This window comes from Panulirus ornatus, chromosome 25 (assembly GCF_036320965.1).
Source record: "Panulirus ornatus isolate Po-2019 chromosome 25, ASM3632096v1, whole genome shotgun sequence".
Lineage (NCBI taxonomy): Eukaryota > Metazoa > Arthropoda > Malacostraca > Decapoda > Palinuridae > Panulirus > Panulirus ornatus.
The window spans coordinates 1,633,401-1,650,764 of NC_092248.1; the positions used below are offsets into that span (position 1 = coordinate 1,633,401).

Below are 17,364 nucleotides of genomic sequence, written 5' to 3' on the forward strand. Positions count from 1 at the left end.
CGTTTGGTTATCGTATTATGATTTCTTTATTTCTTTTATCTAACCCTTCGTTTATATATATATATATATATATATATATATATATATATATATATATATATATATATATATATATATATATATACATATATATTGGAAAAGATCACAATTTTGCTCGTGATCAAGATATTCCTATGAGTCCACGGGGAAAATGAAACACGAAAAGTTCCCAAGTGCACTTTCGTGTAATAATCACATCATGAGGGGAGACACAAGAGAGGAATATAACAGTCAGTTGATATACATCGAAGAGACGAAAATAGGACGCCATTTGGTAAACATGTGATTGTCCAAAACATACAACGAGCGTTCATAAACTTATCATTTTACAAATCTTATCAAACAATTAAAGTTATCTAATTTGTATAGACCATCACTAATATCAAGATTATAATTCTTTGTGTATTTAATAATATAAGATTCAATTATATTTCTCGTGGTAATAGAGTTAATAACTGAGATGGCATTACTCCAGTCAATATAATGAGCATAGTTTTTAACGTGATTACACAAGGCATTTGATTCTTGTCCCGTTCTTATAATACATTTATTTATGTTGCTTAAGTCTAACAGAAAGATCCTTACTAGTCAGCCCAACATAAAACTTATCACAATTTCTACATGGCACTTTATAGATGCATCCAAGAGAATTTTCTGGTGAATTCCTGATAAAGATATTCTTTATAGTATTATTGTTGCTGAAGGCAACTTAAAGGATTTAAGCAACATGGGAAGTAATGTAAAATTATTATTAAAAGAGAGAACTAAAAGATTCTTGGTGTCAATGGGAGGTTTGGGCTCAACTCTATAAAATGATTTCTTTGCTAACTTAAGCGATTTATCAATGAAAGATCTAGGGTACTTTAACTTAGATCCAATAGAAAATATCTTCTCAAACTCATCATCAATAAAGTCTGGACTGGAAATACGTAATGTCCTAAGGAACATACATTGAAATTATGATAATTTAACTCTGTCATGTACATAGTGCCATTGTACAAAGGCAAAGGGGATAAGAGTGAGTGCTCAAATTACAGAGGTATAAGTTTGTTGAGTATTCCTGGTAAATTATATGGGAGGGTATTGATTGAGAGGGTGAAGGCATGTACAGAGCATCAGATTGGGGAAGAGCAGTGTGGTGACTGAGTTTGGTAAAGTGTGTGGAAGAAGAAAGTTAAGAGTAAATGTGAATAAGAGCAAGGTTATTAGGTACAGTAGGGTTGAGGGTCAAGTGAATTGGGAGGTGAGTTTGAATGGAGAAAAACTGGAGGAAGTGAAGTGTTTTAGATATCTGGGAGTGGATCTGGCAGCGGATGGAACCATGGAAGCGGAAGTGGATCATAGGGTGGGGGAGGGGGCGAAAATTCTGGGGGCCTTGAAGAATGTGTGGAAGTCGAGAACATTATCTCGGAAAGCAAAAATGGGTATGTTTGAAGGAATAGTGGTTCCAACAATGTTGTATGGTTGCGAGGCGTGGGCTATGGATAGAGTTGTGCGCAGGAGGATGGATGTGCTGGAAATGAGATGTTTGAGGACAATGTGTGGTGTGAGGTGGTTTGATCGAGTGAGTAACGTAAGGGTAAGAGAGATGTGTGGAAATAAAAAGAGCGTGATTGAGAGAGCAGAAGAGGGTGTTTTGAAGTGGTTTGGGCACATGGAGAGGATGAGTGAGGAAAGATTGACCAAGAGGATATATGTGTCGGAGGTGGAGGGAGCAAGGAGAAGAGGGAGACCAAATTGGAGGTGGAAAGATGGAGTGAAAAAGATTTTGTGTGATCGGGGCCTGAACATGCAGGAGGGTGAAAGGAGGGCAAGGAATAGAGTGAATTGGAGCGATGTGGTATACCGGGGTTGACGTGCTGTCAGTGGATTGAATCAAGGCATGTGAAGCGTCTGGGGTAAACCATGGAAAGCTGTGTAGGCATGTATATTTGCGTGTGTGGACGTATGTATATACATGTGTATGGGGGGGGGTTGGGCCATTTCTTTCGTCTGTTTCCTTGCGCTACCTCGCAAACGCGGGAGACAGCGACAAAGTATAAAAAAAAAAAATGTACATGACGTAATGCCCTAAGGAACATAGATTGAAATGATGATTATTTAACTCTGGATGCATGTATAAAGTGCCGTGTAGAAGGTGTTGTGAGGAACTATGACACAAAGGACGTGACCTTACTTATACGTTTATTACACTCAACCTTATGTTACAGTATATCAATTTCTTCCTGCATATGGCAGATATAATAAGGTTCAGTTTCATGTTTAAGTACATCATATATAGCAGTTTTATGCTTACGAAAGACGCTGTGTGTTTTATACATACACGTCGACCATTCCCTGATGTTCCTTTGTCATCTACCTTACCTAAGACAAGTGCACCTCTCCCTGAACCGACGGTACAGAGCGAGATACACGGTACAATCAAAGGCCAACTGCATGAGTGTACCATCGTGTTGTTCTGTGAACTGAACACATCATCATCATCACGATCAGAAAGAAGATGGGAGTCGTGGAAACGAAATCCCTTTGAACACTTTGCCCACGACCCTTGAGTACCTTGACGCAACCCTTACGCACGACGGTACGACCCTTGAGTACCTTGACGCAACCCTTACGCAGGACAGTACGACCCTTGAGTACCTTGACGCAACCCTTACATACGACGGTACAACCCTTGAGTACCTTGACGCAACCCTTACGCACGACGGTACGACCCTTGAGTACGATTACGCAACCCTTACGCACGACGGTACGACCCTTGAGTACGATTACGCAACCCTTACGCACGACCTTCGGATAAGCCAGTCAGCTGGCTGGTTGGGTAAGCCAGTCAGCTGACTGGTGGGGTCAGCCAATCACGTAACGAGACGAAGTAACTGGCATTTACAGCCAGTTTAAGCAACCAGGCCATGTTATAAGCCGGTCAGTCGGGCATTAAGCCAGCTTGAAGGCAAAGCAGACGGTTCAATCAACTAGGAAATCCAATGTTGGGCAATTTTCACAACTGGCCGTTGGCTTATTGGTTCATTACTACTGTAGTTCGAATCTCATCACGATCCGCACTCATTAACGTGTTGTACACGACGGTACGATCCTTAAACGCGATGGTACCATCCTTGAAATCGACGGTACGATCCTTGAGCACGACGGTACGATCCTTAAACGCGATGGTACGATCCTTGAAATCGACGGTACGATCCTTGAGAACGACGGTACGATCCTTGAGCACGACGGTACGATCCTTAAACGCGATGGTACGATCCTTAAACGCGATGGTACGATCCTTGAAAACGACGGTACGATCCTTGAGAACGACGGTATGATCCTTGAGCACGACGGTACGATCCTTAAGCACGACGGTACGATCCTTGAGCACGACGGTACGATCCTTGAGCACGACGGTACGGTCCTTGAGCACGACGATACGATCCTTAACCACGACGGTACGGTCCTTAAGCAAGACGGTACGATCCTTAAGAACGAGCTTACCATCACTGAGCACGACGGTACGGTCCTTAAGCACGACGGTACGATCCTTAAGAACGAGCTTACCATCGCTGAGCACGACGGTACGGTCCTTGGTAATTTTCAAAACATGAGGCCCTACGAGAAGTGTAAAACTCTCTCCCCGTATGGAACAAACAGGTAATTACACACACACACACACACACACACACACACACACACACACACACACACACACACACACACACACACACACCACACACCTTCCTGGATATGTCTGCGGATGACGGAAAGGTCACGAGGGAAGTGAGAAGCGAAGGAGACTGCATCAACCTACAAGGGGACCAAGACAAACTCCGAAGCTGATCCAATACATGACTGATGATCTTCCAGCTGACCACAAGTAACAAGGATGGGTCAAAGATAAAGGAAGGCCTTATCCACGTTATCCAGCCGGAGATAAGCTGCAGGGACCTGCCTGTTAGCCGGAGTCCAGTGTGGTGGCGTCCCGGGTGACGATGGCACTAACAAACATAGGGTGAACGACACCATGGCTCGAGGTCACTCACAAACGGATGATTACGCTCATGATCCAATAGCACGGATGATTACGCTCATGATCCATCATTACCCGACCATGCAGATCACAAAACACACATGCATTAACGCGGGGATTGACCTAATCCCAGGAAATTGGTCAGCTGGATTATGTACATGACGAAAACAACAGTTGATTACACACGACCCTTGAACAGAGAGAAGTATTGGCGTATTGTGCGTAGTTATGAGAACACGTAAAACCCACCTTACGGTAAAGACCACAGACGACCCACCCCAGACGCCCAGCCTCAAACACGGTAGGCCCAGGACTGAACCCCGTTGTCCACATGTTGCAAGACAGTGTACTAAGCCCTCTGCATATCACGGGGCCAGTTCGCAAACCACTGAAATTTTCATAGAAAAAGAATTCATGTTACATATCCTCACATGGATTTAGAGCTTGCAGGGGAAAACCGCATCTACTGGAACAGTAATTAATTTTCTTATGTTACCTGAGATGGTATGGGTAATTGAGGCCCTAATCAAGGCCATTCCATTAACGAGATACACACACACACACACACACACACATACACACACACACATACATACATATATATATATATATATATATATATATATATATATATATATATATATATATATATATATATATATATAAATATCCCAAGCTATGATATTTATAATACAATAAACCTTCGAGGTAGGATTTACCTCTACGCTATAAAAAAAAAAGAAAATCCTGCTAGGTTTCTATAAGTTATTACACTAAATATTCATATATTTACGGCCGCCCCAAGTCACGATAAAAGAAGGATATGGGAAGGGCGGGGGGGGTTAAAGAGGCAACAACGTGCGATAACACGTAAACCTAAAAAAACACGTTTCACAATGTGGGTTATGGCGTATGCCAGGGAGACTGACGACCAGTATTGCTTGGTGGGGAAGAGGAGGAGGAGGAGGATGTTAGACCGTTGGACCAGTACGCTTTCGCCAAGCGTTGGTGGAGGATGCCAGTCATTGCCCCTAATTTTCAATGTTTTATATATATATATATATATATATATATATATATATATATATATATATATATATATATATATATGTATATATATATATATATATATTTCTTTTTTCAAACTATTCGCCATTTCCCGCGTTAGCGAGGTAGCATTAAGAACAGAGAACTGGGCCTTTGAGGGAATATCCTCACCTGGCCCCCTTCTCTGTTACTTCTTTTGGAAAATTAAAAAAAAAAATAATGAGAGGGGAGGATTTCCAGCCCCCCGCTCCCTCCCCTTTTAGTCGCCTTCTACGACACGCAGGGAATACGTGGGAAGTATTCTTTCTCACCTTTCCCCAGGGATAATATATATATATATATATATATGGGGAAGAGCAGTGTGGTTTCAGAAGTGGTAGAGGATGTGTGGATCAGGTGTTTGCTTTGAAGAATGTATGTGAGAAATACTTAGAAAAGCAAATGGATTTGTATGTAGCATTTATGGATCTGGAGAAGGCATATGATAGAGTTGATAGAGATGCTCTGTGGAAGGTATTAAGAATATATGGTGTGGGAGGAAAGTTGTTAGAAGCAGTGAAAAGTTTTTATCGAGGATGTAAGGCATGTGTACGTGTAGGAAGAGAGGAAAGTGATTGGTTCTCAGTAAATGTAGGTTTGCGGCAGGGATGTGTGATGTCTCCATGGTTGTTTAATTTGTTTATGGATGGGGTTGTTAGGGAGGTAAATGCAAGAGTTTTGGAAAGAGGGGCAAGTATGAAGTCTGTTGGGGATGAGAGAGCTTGGGAAGTGAGTCAGTTGTTGTTCGCTGATGATACAGCGCTGGTGGCTGATTCATGTGAGAAACTGCAGAAGCTGGTGACTGAGTTTGGAAAAGTGTGTGGAAGAAGAAAGTTAAGAGTAAATGTGAATAAGAGCAAGGTTATTAGGTACAGTAGGGTTGAGGGTCAAGTCAATTGGGAGGTGAGTTTGAATGGAGAAAAACTGGAGGAAGTGAAGTGTTTTAGATATCTGGGAGTGGATCTGGCAGCGGATGGAACCATGGAAGCGGAAGTGGATCATAGGGTGGGGGAGGGGGCGAAAATCCTGGGGGCCTTGAAGAATGTGTGGAAGTCGAGAACATTATCTCGGAAAGCAAAAATTGGGTATGTTTGAAGGAATAGTGGTTCCAACAATGTTGTATGGTTGCGAGGCGTGGGCTATGGATAGAGTTGTGCGTAGGAGGATGAATGTGCTGGAAATGAGATGTTTGAGGACAATGTGTGGTGTGAGGTGGTTTGATCGAGTGAGTAACGTAAGGGTAAGAGAGATGTGTGGAAATAAAAAGAGCGTGGTTGAGAGAGCAGAAGAGGGTGTTTTGAAGTGGTTTGGGCACATGGAGAGGATGAGTGAGGAAAGATTGACCAAGAGGATATATGTGTCGGAGGTGGAGGGAACAAGGAGAAGAGGGAGACCAAATTGGAGGTGGAAAGATGGAGTGAAAATGATTTTGTGTGATCGGGGCCTGAGCATGCAGGAGGGTGAAAGGAGGGCAAGGAATAGAGTGAATTGGATCGATGTGGTATACCGGGGTTGACGTGCTGTCAGTGGATTGAAGCAGGGCATGTGAAGCGTCTGGGGTAAACCATGGAAAGCTGTGTAGGTATGTATATTTGCGTGTGTGGACGTATGTATATACATGTGTATGGGGGGGGGTTGGGCCATTTCTTTCGTCTGTTTCCTTGCGCTACCTCGCAAACGCGGGAGACAGCGACAGAGTATAATAAAAAAAAAAAAAAAAAAAAAAATATATATATATATATATATATATATATATATATATATATATATATATATATATATATATATATATATGTATATATATATATATTCCCTTTTTTCCAATGTATACAAAAGAATACGATAGATATATAGATAGATAGATATAGAGAGAGAGAGAGAGAGAGAGAGAGAGAGAGAGAGAGAGAGAGAGAGAGAGAGAGAGAGAGAGAGTAAAACCCCGAGTGTTAAATCAGGAATTCAATAAAAGAAAAAAGACGACCAAAAAAGATAATATCAATAGATTAAGTTTAGATCGCTTAATCCTAGTATATCTTACGTACGGAATACACTCACAACACCAATTTAACTTTGACAGTATATCAGAGTATCGGCGAAATTTGCATGCGGGAAGATGACAGCGACGATGATTTGTGGGTCGTATACACACACACACACATGCTGGACGAGCAAGGAGAGGAGCGCTAGACGAGCAAAGATAGAGGCGCTAGACGAGCAAAGATAGAGGCGCTAGACGAACAAGGAGAGGGGCGCTAGATGAGGAAGGACAGAGGCGCTAGACGAGCAAGGATAGAGGCGATAGACGAGCAAGGAGAGGGGCGCTAGACGAACAAGGAGAGGGGCGCTAGACGAACAAGGAGAGGGGCGCTGGACGGGCAAAGATAGAGGCGCTAGACGAACAAGGAGAGGGGCGCTAGACGAACAAGGAGAGGGGTGCTAGACGCTAGACGGCCAAAGATAGATTCGCTAAACGAGCAAAGATAGAGGCGCTAGACGAGCAAGGAGAGGGGCGCTAGACGAACAAGGAGAGGGGTGCTAGACGCTAGACGGCCAAAGATAGATTCGCTAAACGAGCAAAGATAGAGGCGCTAGACGAGCAAGGAGAGGGGCGCTAGACGAGCAAGGATAGAGGCGCTAGAGGAGCAAGGATAGAGGCGCTAGACGAGCAAGGAGAGGGGCGCTAAACGAGCAAGGAGAGGGGCGCTGGACGGGCAAAGATAGAGGCGCTAAACTAGCAAAGATAGAGGCGCTAGACGAGCAAAGATAGAGGCGCTAGAGGAGCAAGGATAGAGGCGCTAGACGAGCAAAGATAGAGCCGCTAGAGGAGCAAGGATAGAGGCGCTAGACGAGCAAGGAGAGGGGCGCTAAACGAGCAACGAGAGGGGCGCTAGACGAGCAAAGATAGAGGCGCTAGAGGAGCAAGGATAGAGGCGCTAGACGAGCAAGGAGAGGGGCGCTAGACGAGTAATGATAAAGACGCTAGATGAGGAAGGACAGAGGCGCTAGACGAGCAAGGATAGAGGCGCTAGACGAGCAAGGAGACAGGTGCTCGCCACCAACATGGGGCAATGTGGAAGACATATCACTTCATGGTAAACAGATTCGCTTTACAATGACACAATATAAACCATAAGAGAAAGGGAGATGTTGGTTTAGCCGTACCCCACGACCATGACCGTACCATCCTGGAACGCGACGGTACACCGCACTTAGTACACGACGGTACACGACCCTTACGGTACGTTTGACGTAAACTTCGGGCCTGACCTTAAATAGAATCATATCAAACGCCAGGTTTGTTTGTTGTATGCAAGGGTCGTGCTGTCGTGTTCAAGGGTCGTATCGTCGTGTTCAAGGGTCGCATCGTCGTGTTCAAGGGTCGCATCGTCGTGTTCAAAGGTCGCATCGTCGTCTTCAAGGGTCGCATCGTCGTGTTCAAGGTTCGCATCGTCGTGTTCAAGGTTCGCATCGTCGTGTTCAAGGTTCGCATCGTCGTGTTCAAAGGTCGCATCGTCGTCTTCAAGGGTCGCATCGTCGTGTTCAAGGGTCGCATCGTCGTGTTCAAGGGTCGCATCGTCGTGTTCAAGGGTCGCATCGTCGTGTTCAAGGGTCGCATCGTCGTGTTCAAGGGTCGCACCGTCGTGTTCAAGGGTCGAATCGTCGTGTTCAAGGGTCGCATCGTCGTGTTCAAGGGTCGCATCGTCGTGTTCAAGGGTCGCATCGTCGTCTTCAAGGTTCGCATCGTCGTCTTCAAGGTTCGCAACGTCGTGTTCAAGGGTCGCATCGTCGTGTTCAAGGTTCGCAACGTCGTGTTCAAGGGTCGCATCGTCGTGTTCAAGGGTCGCATCGTCGTGTTCAAAGGTCGTGGTGTCGTGCACGAAGCGCCCACACTATTAATCAGTCCACAACACCATCATCCCTTTCCTCTCGCCTCTACCAAGACGTGAACGAATGTGGCCTTTTTTGTGTGTTTTCCTGGCGCTACCTCGGAGAAGCAGGGGATAGCGATGCTGTTTCCTGTAGGGCGTGGTAGCGCCAAGAATGGATGAAGGCAAGCAATTATGAATATCGACATGTTTATATATGTATTTGTTTGAGTACGTGTATGTATATGCGTATACGTTTATATATATATATATATATATATATATATATATATATATATATGAGTGCGTGTGTGTGGATGAGTGGATGGACCATTCTTCGTATGTTTCCGGGCGCTACCTCGCTGACGCGGAGAACGGCGATCAAGTATAATGAAAATGAATATAAATGAATTAATAAATAAATGATAATAATAATAATAATAATAATAATAATAATAAGAATAACAATAATAATAATAATAATCCTACCAAAGCATTCAACTCCCTTGAGTATATAATACCTCCCGCCGAGTGATTGATACAACGCCAAAAAATTAAGAGGTAGTTAAATACAGTAATTCCTGGCTCCATTATTGGCACCAGAGGGTCAAGTGGGGGGAGGGGAGGGGAGGGGAGGGGGTGGGGTGATGTGACGGGGGGGAGGGGAGGGGTGGGGTGATGTGAGGGGGGGGGGATCCAGGCTCCCTACAGGCACCGTCCCTCTCCGTGACCTTTTGACCCGGCCATCAATTAAGGGCCGTAAATACTGAATGAATAGAGAGAGAGAGAGAGAGAGAGAGAGAGAGAGAGAGAGAGAGAGAGAGAGAGAGAGAGAGAGAGAGAGAGAGAGTGTGTATAAAGACCATTTCTCTGAAGCACACTGTTCTCATTCACCGTGTGGTACAGGATCTGTCATCTACATTTTCTTCACTGTCAAGGGTAATGTAACTCTCTCTCTCTCTCTCTCTCTCTCTCTCTCTCTCTCTCTATATATATATATATATATATATATATATATATTTATTTCATTATTTTATTTTGCTTTGTCGCTGTCTCCCGCGTTTGCGAGGTAGCGCAAGCAAACAGACGAAAGAATGGCCCAACCCACCCACATACACATGAATATACGCGCACGTCTACACACGCACATATACATACCTATACATCTCAACGTATACATATACACACACAGACATATACATATATATACATCTACAAAATTTATACTGTCTGCCCTTATTCATTCCCGTCGCCACCCCGAAACACATGAACTGAAAACCCCCTCCCCCCGCAATTGCGCGAGGTAGCGCTAGGAAAAGACAACAAAGGCCACATTCGCTCACACTCAGTCTCTAGCTGTCATGTATAATGCACCGAAACCACAGCTCCCTTTCCACATCTAGGTCCCACAGAACTTTCCATGATTTACCCCAGACGCTTCACATGCCTTGGTTCAATACATTGACAGCACGTCGACCCCCGTATACCAAATCGTTCGAATTCACTCTATTCCTTGCACGCCTTTCACCATCCTGCACGTTCAGGCCCCGATCACTCAAAATCTTTTTCACTCCATCTTTCCACCTCCAATTTGGTCTCCCACTTCTCGTTCCCTCCACCTCTGACACATATATCCTCTTTGTCAATCTTTCCTCACTCATTCTCTTCATGTGACCAAACCATTTCAACACACCCTCTTCTGCTCTCTCAACCACACTCTTTTTATTACCACACATCTCTCTTACCCTTTCATTACTTACTCGATCAAACCACCTCACACCACATATTGTCCTTAAACATCTCTTTTCCAGCACATCCACCCTCCTCCGCACAACTCTATCTATAGCCCACGCCTCGCAACCGTATAACATTGTTGGAACCACTATTCCTTCAAACATACCCATTTTTGCTTTCCAAGATGACGTTCTCGACTTACACACATTTTTCAATGCTGCCAGAACTTTCGCCCCCTCCCCCACCCTATGACTCACTTCCGCTTCCATATATATATATATATATATATATATATATATATATATATATATATATATATATATATATATATATATATATATATATATCGAAGGCAAATAATACTTTTTCTAACCTCTATGGGGCCGGGATAGAGAGAGAGAGAGAGAGAGAGAGAGAGAGAGAGAGAGAGAGAGAGAGAGAGAGAGAGAGAGAGAGAGAGGGGGGAAATCGAGAAAAAAAATATATATCGTATTTGCAGAATCTCGATTCTTTTCAGGGTTTTAAAATGGAGCAACGCGTACGCTGAACTAAACGGATAAATTTCATCTCTCCACCACCACCGCCCACGCCCGCCCGCCCGCCCGCGCGGGCGCGCCCTTCCCATCCCATCCCAGTGATTAAGTTCACAAATTGCTAATTACCAGAACACCGTACAGACCTTCCCATTGCTCCCTCCCTTCCTTCCTCCCCTGGTACGGCTCATTGCTCTTGGCGGGGAGAAGGAGCCGATCGAAGCTGGAGCTGGAGTGGGTGGTTGGTGTCGCCGAACTCGTCTGCACGTGAGCACGATGAAGGCCTTCGGTCCAAGTAACGACTTGATCCACTACTCCCACTCGGACACATAACCTCGACCTTGTCAGTTACTCTCACCCCTCAAGTAACGACCTGATCCACTACTCTCACTCGGACACATAACCTCGACCTTGTCAGTTACTCTCACCCCTCAAGTAACGACTTGATCCACTACTCTCACTTGGACACATAATCTCGACCTTGTCAGTTACTCTCCCTCCTCAAGTATCGACCTGATCCACTACTCCCACTCGGACACATAACCTCGACCTTGTCAGTTACCCTCACTCCTGAAGTATCGACCTGATCCACTACTCCCACTAAGACACATAACCTCGACCTTCTCAGTTAAAAGGTTAAAAATCTTGACTCCATCTATCTTCCTGGATGATGGAAGAGGCAAACCTAAGCTCTCGGAGAATTACTGCCGTTCAGTGACATCTCCCTCACTATTCTACAGGTATCAATCATTTCATTTCCTCGATTCACCAGGCATCGCCTCTCTCCAACAATCCCATTCTGTACTGTGAGGTGTTGCTGCACTCTCCCTGTTCTACAGGTACTGACTTGGCTACTGCTCTGGGGAGGAGTTCGTACGTGTCCCTCCTACTAAGGCTGGAGTGTCTGGCTGCTGCTTCCCACTGTTTCTGTGTGGCGAACGGCCACTCGAGGCGTAACCGTTGTTACGATATTTCCTACTGTCCTCGAACGGCTAAAGTGTGGAGGTCTCATCTTCCTACCATCTTCAACTCTTCCAAAAACCTTCCTACCTTAGAGAGTCAGGTCTACAATTCCTCTGTAGAGCCATGATTACTTTTCACAATTCCTTTTTTTTCCCTTATTCTTCCTTCTATCCTTTCCCCCGAGATGGCCTTGACTGGAGCACGTCTGGCCGCGCCACCTCAAGTCACTATTTAAAACGAAATGAGGCTCGACCACTCCCCGCGCCATGGCATGCGGTGACCCCGAGGGAAGACACAGCTCTTCCTCCCTCCCAGAAACACATCATCAGACAAGGGGAAACAAGTCAGGTCTCGTAACCCTGACACGACCGACGACAACATCATCTGGAGTGATCGGGGTCGTCCGCCTGGGTCTAGGGTCGTCCGCCTGGGTCTTGGGTCGTCCGCCTGGGTCTTGGGTCGTCCGCCTGGGTCTTGGGTCGTCCGCCTGAGTCTAGGGTCGTCCGCCTGGGTCTTGGTGGTGTTAATTTATACGTCAACCGTCAGTCAACACGTCTGCGTAAATCGCACAGGAAGAGTCAACGACTCCTCTTCCCAACAGTGCGTTTACAAGCACAGTTAACCACGTTTACAAGCACAGTTAACCACGTTTACAAGCACAGTTAACCACGTTTACAAGCACAGTTAACCACGTTTACAAGCACAGTTAACCACGTTTACAAGCACAGTTAACCACGTTTACAAGCACAGTTAACCACGTTTACAAGCACAGTTAACCACGTTTACAAGCACAGTTAACCACGTTTACAAGCACAGTTAACCAAGACTATCCAACTTGTGAAGGACTTTTGATGTTAACAGGACTCTGAAAAGTTTATAAACACAGAAATTGACTCTAGAATTCGTCTCTCTATTCAAGTGGCTGTATGATTCAAATGCATTGTAAACAAAGTAAAAAAAGGAGTTCATGTAGCTGTCTGATTCAAATACCTTGTGAATGATGTGTAAAAAAAGTACTCCATGTGGCTGTGTGATTCAAATATCGTGTAAACAATGTAAAAAAAGCATTCCATGTAGCTGTGTGATTCAAATACCTTGTAAACAATGTAGAAAAGCATTCCATGTAGCTGTGTGATTCAAACACCTTGTCAACAATGTGTAAAAAGGTCCTCCATGTGGCTGTGTTTACAAACTTTGTAAACAGCTGTAAAAAAGAAGGATATACAATGGACAGAAAGTCAAAGTCCTTGAGACAGCAGCATTCTACGTTGATCTACAGGGAAAGGGCAACTCTGCTGAACTCGACTATCGATCCTTGCCAACGAAAAAGGGTGTGGACATGTGTAGGAGAAGTGAAGATGATATTACAGAGCTGTGGAGAAATATAGGGACGCATAGGGAAACAGAGATAACACGAAGGTCATAGGAAGAAATACAGGGACATATTGGGGAAATCGAGACAACGCGAAGGAATTATGAAGAGATATATAGAGAAATAAGGAGGATGAAAGAGGAACGTTGTGTGAATATGCTGTTATACGAGAAAGGAAAAGAAAAGGTGGGTATATGTGTACAACGCTATGAAGACATGTTGAGTGGGAAATAATGATAGGAATGGATGAGATGGAATAAACGGGGGTAATTAGTGAACTGGAATGAAATGAATGAATATCAATGATATGAGTTATTGTACATGTGTATAAACACAGACACTCCGTCTGTCTGTCTGTCTATCTGTTATTCCTTCAATAGCCTACAGAAAATTTATATCAAGTCGACTTTGGTATATATATATATATATATATATATATATATATATATATATATATATATATATATATATATATATATCTTTCTTTTTCTTTCATACTATTCGCCATTTCCCGCGATAGCGAGGTAGCGTTAAGAACAGAGGACTGGGCCTTTGAGGGAATATCCTTACTTGGCCCCCTTCTCTGTTCCTTCTTTTACAAAATAAAAAAAAAAAAAAAACGAGAGGGGAGGATTTCCAGCCCCCCCGCTCCCTTCCCTGTCGCCTTCTACGACACGCAGGGAATACGTGGGAAGCATTCTTTCTCCCCTATCCCCAGGGATAATATATATATATATATATATATATATATATATATATATATATATATATATATATATATATATATATATATATATATAGTAAAGTAATTTATTTAAGATAAAAAAGAAGAGGATGCTGGAGGACGCGGGGTTAAAGAAAGGCTCTACTCTTTCCTTGGACGAGAGAGAGAGAGAGAGAGAGAGAGAGAGAGAGAGAGAGAGAGAGAGAGAGAGAGAGAGATTGTATCGCCAGGACATCGCCTACATTCCCGGCACGATGGCATGCCCTGAATGCTGCCAACAGCATTTCGGCCAATCAGAGTCTTGACGAGCCAATAGCAAAGCTGGAAACTGCGGTGGATGAGTTGTGAATGGCTGGCTCCCTGCTGAATCCTCGATCGTTGGAGGACTGCGGAAGATTCTGACGGTGTGTGTGTGTGTGTGGTGTGTGTGTGTGTGTGTGTGTGTAACATGTTGAAGAGGAGAAGGAGGAGCTGTAGGGCGAGGAGAAAAAGGAGAAAAAGAAGAGGAAGATGCGGAGGAGGAGGAAAGAAGAAGAAGAAGAAAGAAGAAGAAGAAGAAGAAGAAGAAGAAGAAGAAGAAGAAGGAGAGAAGAAGGAGGAGGAGGAGAAGAAGAAGAAGAAGAAGAAGAAGAAGAAGAAGAAGAAGAAGAAGAAGAAGGAGAGAAGAAGGAGGAGGAGGAGAAGAAGAAGAAGAAGAAGAAGAAGAAGGAGAGAAGAAGAAGAAGGAGAGAAGAAGGAGAAGAAGAAGAAGAAGAAGAAGAAGAAGAAGAAGAAGAAGAAGAAGAAGAGGAGGAAGAAGACGAGAAGAAGAATGAGGAGAAGAAGAAAACCAGGAACCTTTAATTCATTGCTGTTTGTAAACAGTCATCAGGCACAAGAGTAGCAGTAATTCCTAGTCTCCCTCACTTGTTATTTCACACAGCTTTACCAGAACTGGTCCAACCCTGACGACCCCCAGAGTTTACCCCGATACCGTCAACTGTTGCCATCACCGAGAATGTCCCTAAGAGCTTTACAGGCCGTGCAATTTGCTGGGGTTAGAGTCAAGCCTGTCTTGACCCGGTCACTCATGGCGGTGCTGCTGACCTGGCCACTCATGGTGGTCCTGCTGAACAGGTCACTCATGGAGGTCCTGCTGAACAGGTCACTCATGGAGGTCCTGCTGAACAGGTCACTCATAGTGGTCCTGCTGAACAGGTCACTCATAGTGGTCCTGCTGAACAGGTCACTCATGGCGGTCCTGCTGAACAGGTCACTCATGGAGGTCCTGCTGAACAGGTCACTCATGGTGGTCCTGCTGAACTGGTCACTCATGGTGGTCCTGCTGAACAGGTCACTCATGGTGGTCCTGCTGAACAGGTCACGCATGGTGGTCCTGCTGAACAGGTCACTCATGGTGGTCCTGCTGAACAGGTCACGCATGGTGGTCCTGCTGAACAGGTCACTCATGGTGGTCCTGCTGAACAGGTCACTCATGGTGGTCCTGCTGAACAGGTCACTCATGGAGGTCCTGTTGAACAGGTCACTCATGGAGGTCCTGCTGAACAGGTCACTCATGGTGGTCCTGCTGAACAGGTCACTCATGGTGGTCCTGCTGAACAGGTCACTCATGGAGGTCCTGCTGAACAGGTCACTCATGGTGGTCCTGCTGAACAGGTCACTCATGGTGGTCCTGCTGAACAGGTCACTCATAGTGGTCCTGCTGACCTGGCCACTCATGGTGGTCCTGCTGAACAGGTCACTCATGGTGGTCCTGCTGAACAGGTCACTCATGGAGGTCCTGTTGAACAGGTCACTCATGGAGGTCCTGCTGAACAGGTCACTCATGGTGGTCCTGCTGAACAGGTCACTCATGGTGGTCCTGCTGAACAGGTCACTCATGGTGGTCCTGCTGAACAGGTCACTCATGGTGGTCCTGCTGAACAGGTCACTCATGGTGGTCCTGCTGAACAGGTCACGCATGGTGGTCCTGCTGAACAGGTCACTCATGGTGGTCCTGCTGAACAGGTCACTCATGGTGGTCCTGCTGAACAGGTCACTCATGGAGGTCCTGTTGAACAGGTCACTCATGGAGGTCCTGCTGAACAGGTCACTCATGGTGGTCCTGCTGAACAGGTCACTCATGGTGGTCCTGCTGAACAGGTCACTCATGGAGGTCCTGTTGAACAGGTCACTCATGGAGGTCCTGCTGAACAGGTCACTCATGGTGGTCCTGCTGAACAGGTCACTCATGGTGGTCCTGCTGAACAGGTCACTCATGGAGGTCCTGCTGAACAGGTCACTCATGGTGGTCCTGCTGAACAGGTCACTCATGGAGGTCCTGTTGAACAGGTCACTCATGGAGGTCCTGCTGAACAGGTCACTCATGGTGGTCCTGCTGAACAGGTCACTCATAGTGGTCCTGACTGAACAGGTCACTCATAGTGGTCCTGCTGAACAGGTCACTCATAGTGGTCCTTCTGAACAGGCCACTAATGGTGGTGGTGGTGACCTGGCCACTAGTCATGCCACTTCTGTTGCTGACCTGGCCACTGGTACTGTTGCTGGTGATGACCTGGCCACTGGTACTGCTGCTGGTGATGACCTGGCCACTGGTACTGCTGCTGGTGATGACCTGGCCACTGGTACTGCTGCTGGTGATGACCTGGTCACTGGTACTGCTGCTGGTGATGACCTGGCCACTGATGGGGGCCTTGGCAGAGATGGCCAACACGGCGAGTCTGGACCACAACCTCCACGTATAATACCTTCCCCGTTTAATCCTCTGCAAGTGAAAATCCAGCTTAAAAATCCTCTTAAAATGATTGGAAATCCGACACCGGCGAAAAACTTGTAAGAAAATATTTATTGCTCAGCCTGTGGTCTCCTGCTCTTCCCAGAGTTTCCAGCCGTACGAATGCGACCTCCGGATTTTCCAATAGCCTTCAGCTGGGGTAATGTGGCCTCCGGGTCTTCCAGGAGCTTCAAGCTGGAGTAATGTGACCTCTGGATCTTCCAAGCGCTTCCAGCTGGAGTAATGTGACCTC

At 45.3% G+C, this 17,364-nt stretch overlaps 1 protein-coding gene across 6 annotated transcripts in view; it reads left to right on the forward strand.

The window, feature by feature from the left end:
• Positions 1 to 17,364, forward strand: part of LOC139757158 (uncharacterized) — a 178,832-nt gene that overhangs the window by 73,424 nt on the left and 88,044 nt on the right. The window lies entirely within an intron of this gene.